The 7,260-nt window shown below is 36.9% G+C and overlaps 1 protein-coding gene across 3 annotated transcripts in view; it reads right to left on the bottom strand.

Moving 5' to 3' along the window:
- Window positions 1–7,260, bottom strand: part of LOC106874735 (alpha-2Db adrenergic receptor) — a 113,956-nt gene that overhangs the window by 45,108 nt on the left and 61,588 nt on the right. For all 3 annotated transcript variants that reach the window (XM_014922568.2, XM_014922567.2, XM_052974490.1), the window contains one exon: window positions 3,832–3,888. The gene's annotated coding sequence lies outside the window, so the exon portion shown is untranslated. The remainder of the gene's footprint in view (window positions 1–3,831; window positions 3,889–7,260) is intronic.

Here is a 7,260-nt window from a genome sequence, read left to right on the forward strand (position 1 = left end):
GTGAGGAGAGGAAGGCGATAGAGTGGGAGGAGGTAATGATGACAAGTATCCTGTCTCTCAGACACAATTAGTGAAAATTAGATTGTTCCTACTTTTGTTATTTGTACATTAAATAGAATTTTTGTTTTGGTGGTGGTGGTGGGGGACTCAACAGCTTCTGTTATTGCGTTGGTGGTGGTGGTGGTGGTGGTGGAACTTTTGACTGTGTTGGTGCTAGTACTGTTGGTGGTGGTTGTAATGGTGAGGTGGTAGTAGGGATCTGGGATAGTACCAGTAGAGATGTAGTGGCTGTCTTATCTTTTACCAGTTGTCTCAGTCATTAGACTGCGGTCATGCTGGGGCACAGCCTCGAAGAATTTCCGTTGAACGCATTGACTCCAGTATCCTTTTTTTTTTATCTACTCATCCAGGCCCAGTGAAATCAGAGTCAAGGCCAATGCTGGTGTCATGTAACTGGTACCCATGCCGGTGGCACATTATGTGCTGCCATCCCAAGATGGTGGCACATAATAGCACCCATGTCAGTGGCATGTAAAAAAGACCCATCAAACTCTTGAAGTGGTTGGCATTAGGAAGGCGATTCAGTCGCAGAATCCATGCCAAGTCAGACTGGAACTTGGATCAGATCTCCTGCTTACCTGTTCTAGAAAAAGTGCCTAACCCATGCCAGCATGGAAACTGGATGCTAATTGATGATGTTGATGATAGTGTGTATGTGTGTGTGTGTGTGAGAGAGAGAGAGAGAGAGAGAGAGTGACAGAGAGAGAGAGAGAGCGAGAGATAGAGAGGGTGACGGAAAAACACTACATTACTTGGAAGCAGGTAAGGGTTGGCAACAGCTAGAGTATCCCTGTGTAAAAATCAACATCAACTAATTCCATCTCAAGCATACATCCTAACTACATCACTATGTCTTGCCTCCATCTCATTCCAAATTTACAATTTCTTGGAAAACTTGTTTGTAGCAAGAGTATTATTGTCTTATCCAAGACATTATTGAAAATATTAGCAAAATACGATATTTCATAACATAACATATGAACAGATGTTTAGTGCAGCCACAAGGAATGTTTGAAAGGGTCGAGTGGAACCACAACAAGGTTTAAGATAAATAAACTATGAGAAGCTCAGCATGATGGAGATTTATTTAAGACTTCAAGTCTGAAAACTTATCTTCTTTCAGTGTATCTATCTATCTATCTAACTTTCTGCCTGTCAGTTTGTCTATCTGTCTGTCTGTCTATCTATTTATCTATCTTTTTCTCTGTTTATCTGTCTATCTATCTATCTATCTATTTATCTAGCTATCTATTTATCTATCAATCTGCCTGTCTATCTTTCTATCTATTAGTCTATTTATCTATCTATCTTTCTATCTATTAGTCTATTTATCTATCTATCTATCTATCTATTAGTCTTTCTATCTATCTATCTATCTATTAGTCTTTCTATCTATCTATCTATCTATCTATCTATCTATCTATGTGCGTGTCTATCTTTCACTTGTTTCATTCATAGGACCACGTCCATTCTGGGGCAATGCCTCACAAAGTTTTCTCAAACAAATCCATACTAGTACTTATTTTTGTACTTATTACTGTGTTGGAATCTTTTGCTGCACTGCTAAGTCTCGAGGACACAAACAAACTAACACAGCTCATCAATCAAAACACATAAAGACACACACAGTTATACATATGACAGGCTTCCATACAGTTTCCATCAATCAAGTTTACTCACGAGGTATTAGTCAGCCTGGGGCTATAATAGAAGACACTTTCCCAAGGTGCCATGCAGTGGAACTGAACCGAAAACCACATGGTTGCAAAGCAAGTGTCCTAACCACACAACCACATCTGCACTGAAATGTATAACTCAATATAAAATACACACACACACACATGAAAACTCTCCCCCACAAAAAAAAACATGACTATCACAACTAGTACACCGCTGATCATAGGTCTACTTGATGAGAGATGGCCATGGGTTGAATAAAAATAGCAGCAGCTCTGAAATTGAGGCAGTATTTATCACCAAAATTTAGCAAATTGGACAAAAAATTGTGTCTCCATTCAACCACACCCTTTAAATTCTTACCACAAAAACCATAGTTTGGACATGGCATATGATACCGTCAACACCTCATTATAATATTTATGAATTACAAGATGTTGGGGGTAATGTCACACATGTCCATATACATACTTAGACACACCTCGGTGTCTGAGAGAATTCTTGTGCATGCATGTGTGCGTGTGTGTGTGCGTGTGTGTGTGTGTGTGTGCGCACATGTGCGTGTATACATACATATTTACATACATACAAGTATATGTATATGCATAAAGTAAACAAACATGTTATATATTTATTTATCTATCTATATATGGTGGTGGTGGTGGTGGTGGTGGTGGTGGTGGTGGGGTGGTGTGTGTGTGTGTGTGTGTGTGTTTTAGTGGGGTGGCGTCATTTGAAAGCTAGAACAATCCGGAAGTGCATTGTGATCAGCAATGTATAACAATATCCAAAAGTTTATTCAATACTATATATATTATACACCCCTCCACACACACACACACACATATAAAGAAGTGTAAATACATAGACACATGTATGCACACATATTTATACAGAAAGTGTGAGAGAGAGAGAGAGAGAGAGAGAGCGAGAGAGAGAGAGAGAGAGAGAGAGAGGTACTGGAATTGTGATCTCTAATCAACAGCTGATGAAGGGAGTGTCACTATATTTTAAGTTTTCTGTTTATATATACACACATATATATATATACATACGTAGATGTACAAAGACATACACATTCTTATGTGCTCGTGTGCACACATGTATGCATAAGTGCACGGCCCTCAAATACACACATGTTCATACATATGCACATACATCTGAGAACCCAGAAAAGTCAACAACACAAATGACATAAGGAGATATAACAGCAACAGAGTTAGAGAGACAGAGAGAGGAAGGGTTAGTGGTGGTGACAGTAGTGGTGGTAATGGTGGTGGTGTTGGTGTTAGGAAATAATAGTGTTTTAGTAGCAACCAGCCAGTGTGAAACAAGTGATTAAATGATGGATAACATACCATAATTGCCAGTTAAATAGTACCCTGAAAAGCAAATTACTGCCAATTTAGATACTGAGTGTGTGTGTGTGTGTGTGTGTGTGTGTGTGCGTGTGTACAATGAGAGTAAAGGGATAACGGGGGGGGAGCAGAAGTAAATAAAGTAGGGGGTGAGGAAAGGGTGTCCCGTAAATTACTTGGATTTTTTTTTTCTTGCAGGAAGCATTTTTTCCCTGAATGTGGTTTGTTCATTTTACATTTTTCTGATGGTAGCAGAACCGTTAGGAGGATGTCGGACAAAAATGCCTTTTGGTATTACTTCTTCTGACTTTTTGCATTCTGTGTGCAGCACATACTGACAAGGTCAACCTTGCCTTTCCATCCCTTCAGAATCCATATAACCAAGTCCCAGACAAGCACTGGAGTCGATGCTATCAACTGACCCCATACCCTGAAAAAATTGCTGGCTTTGTGCCTAAGTATGGTCATAAAGTTGCTTTGTTATAAAATAGGGCTGCTTTAAGGTATTTATGCTAACTAAATTACAATGTAGTCAAGCTATACAACAGTTATTCTGTAATGTAGCTACTCAGGTCAATCTAAACGATTGGGCCCCACTTCCCCCAAACATTTTGGGCTTTGTCTCTAGAGTAGAAAAGAATATTGATAGCACTGAGTTAATTAAAACGTGTCAGTGGTTATCATGCATTCTGTAATAAGGGCCATTGACGAAGAATCAAGTGTATATTTTACTCACCTTAATAAATATTCACACACTGGATTACAGCTGCAATCAGGGGCCAAAAGGAAGGGGCTTGAATAGAGAAAAGAACAAAAAAAAGAAGCTCAGTAAATTTCAGAATATTTAGGAAAAAGTCATAATTGAAATAAAAGATTGTTTTGTAAAGCCATCCCTCTATAACTCACCCCTGTCCACTCATGCCATCTTGTATTTACCATAATGGTAAATCTCTGCTACCAATGTACATGTGCTATTAAACCCATCTGAACCTCGCATCTCCCTTACACTTACCTACTTTCTTCTCAAAGGGCTTTACTGCCCATGAAACAAGGGAGAGCCCTGAACTTTCCTTCAGACTCAAGCCCTCATTCCCTACCACAATCTTGCAGTCAACACACTCAACCATCACCGTTTTTTATACTAAAAGTCAACATCCATATCTCTTCATCTTTCACCGTTTCATCCCCTTAACCCTTGTCTTCAGCATCGCACACTTGTTCCCCCATCATCCCTAAGCAGCTCACTCTTTTGGCGATGCTGCATTGAGAAAATGGACACAGGATAGATAAAGACATGTACTGCACTATAGTGGCTGTAACCATAGCAGCAGTTGAAGTATCGACATTTCTACTGTGTTACAGACATTCGTTAAATTCCTCTTCCTTACTGCATTACCTATTTGGCTATTATTTCTAGAACATTTAGAGACCACATACTGATTCAAGGTTGTAGTAGTAGTAGTAATAGTAGTAGTAATAGTAGTAGTAATAGTAGTAGTAGTAGTAGTAGTAGTAGTAGTAGTAGTAGTAGTAGTAGGGGTAACAGCAGCAACAGAAATGGCTACAATATTTACAGACACCCCTTAACCCATTGGTTGCTATATTTCTCTAGAAATACAACACTTTTATTTAAAATTAATTTCTAAAATAATGAAGAATTTAAAAAAAAAAAAAAAAAAAAAACAACTTCGGAAAGTAAATTAACATAGAATATTGATGGAAGATTTTAATTGAGATCATTTTTAAAACAGGAAGTTTGTGTCAGTACCAGAGTAATCTCAGGCAGGTTGAAATTAAAAAGACTAAATTTTTCTTGCACATTTCATTACCCGTTTAGCAACAGTTTCACAAAAAATTCCTTTCCGCTATCTTGTTACAATTTTGATTTAACCCTTTTACTGCACAAAACAGATATATCAATGCAAAATTTCATTTCTTTGGGCGGCAGAAAGAAGTTTTGTATATCACTCTATCTTTCATTATGGCATGTCATGTTTTGAGATATACCAAGTTTATTGAGGCAATATCACTTGCAGAAAATAGCAATTCTAATTTTTGCTAGATATTTGGAATAACCATGAAATTTAGTTTTGCAATGAAGAAGTTAAGATGGAAATTTAATGTAAGATTTTAATTTGGATCGCTTTTGAAACAGGAAATTTGTGTCAACATTTGTTGAGATATGTCAAGATTCTTCAGGCAATATCACTGGCAGAAAATACCAATTCTATCTTCTGCTAGATACTTAACCTCATTACTCCAATAACGATAAAATTTAATTTAGCAGTGAAAAGGTTAATTCAATCTCTGTTGTATCCATTTCAAAAAAATCATTTTTCCTTAAATTTGAGTCATAAATTCTAACTTTTCTTTAATTACAGTTAAGTACAGTTGAAGATTAGTAAACATGATGCTAATACAGGTTGTTGTTATAAAGTTCCAATGCATGGCTGTGTGGTAAGAAGCTTACTTGCCACCCACATGGTTCTGGGTTCAGTCCCACAATATGGCACCTTCAACATATATCTTTTACTATATCCTTGGGCAGACTTAAGCCTTGCAGGTGGATTTGGTAGACAGAAACTGAAAGAAGCCTACCCTATATACATGTGAGTGTGTGTATATATATACATAATAAATAATATATAATACATATGTGTTAACTTATTCTGTTTTTTATTTTTTTCTCTTTGTTTAGGTATTTCACTCATTTTCTCCTCGTTTGTTTATGGATTTCATTATGTTATTTGCACCATTGGTGACGTCCTGTACCCATATATGCATATATATATATATATATACATTACTTATATCATTTTATTATTAATTCATATATATATATGTATATTATATATTACTTATTATTTAATTGAATGCGACACATCCATTTCCAAGTAAGTTTATGAGTGTGTGTGTGTGTGTGTGTGTGAGTATAAGTATTTGTGTGTCTGTGTATGACCCCCCACCCCCGACACACGCACACATAATCGCTTGACATCTGGATTGAATGATTTGACTGAGGACTGGCGAACCAGATGGCTGCACCAAGCTCCAATCTGATCTGGCAGAGTTTCGACAACTGGATGCCCTTCCTAACGCCAACCACTCCAAGAGTGTAGTGGGTGCTTTTACATGCCACCGGCACGAGGGCCAGTCAGGTGGTACTCGCAATGGCCACGCTCATGTACATCTTATACTATAGACTACATTCCTAGCTTTACAGTTTGTTTGCTTGAGTAAGTGAGTGTGTAGTAAGTGAGTGTGTGTGTGTCTTTGTGTGTCTACATACAATGAACTGTCTTTAGTTTCTGTTTACGAAATCCCACACACAAGGTTTTGGCCAACCCATGGCTATAGTACAAGTCATTTGCCTAAGATGCCCCGAAAATGACCATCCTTTCATTTCCGTTGCTTGGCATGATATATTTCTAACAAAATGATTCAATAAAACAATGTCGCCATCGTTTTATTTGACTCAATGCAATTCGATGCAGACTTAACTCGTTCTTTCTTGTAGTCCTGGTTAAGAAGTGGGGGTTCCTTTTGCATTAGTTGTTTAAGAGCTGAGGTGTGGCTTGTGAATTTATTAAAGAACCACCACCATGTCATCACAAAATTAATAAATGGGCGTGTGATAAACACATGTCAACACACACACACACACACACACACACACACACACACATCATCATCATCATCATCATCATCGTCATCAACAATTAACATCTGTTTTCCAGGAGGTCATGATTTGGACAGTTTGACTAGAGCTGAAACGGTTAAAGGCATATATATATATATATATATATATATATATATATATATAAATACATTTATATGTGTCTATATATATAAATGTCTTTATATAAATACATTTTATATGTGTCCATATATATAAAGTGTCTATATAAATACATTTTATATATCAATATATATACATCATCATCATCATCATCATCATCATCGTTTAATGTCCATCTTCCACGTATACATGGATAGATGAATATAAACTGGTTCGTATATACACACAGAAACATGATGTGACATACAAACTTACAGGCACACCCAATAAGACACACAAACACAAGCATGCATATCTGTACCTATACACACACACACATGTTTATATGTATACATATATATATATATATATATATATATATATATA

This window comes from Octopus bimaculoides, chromosome 18 (assembly GCF_001194135.2).
Source record: "Octopus bimaculoides isolate UCB-OBI-ISO-001 chromosome 18, ASM119413v2, whole genome shotgun sequence".
NCBI lineage: Eukaryota > Metazoa > Mollusca > Cephalopoda > Octopoda > Octopodidae > Octopus > Octopus bimaculoides.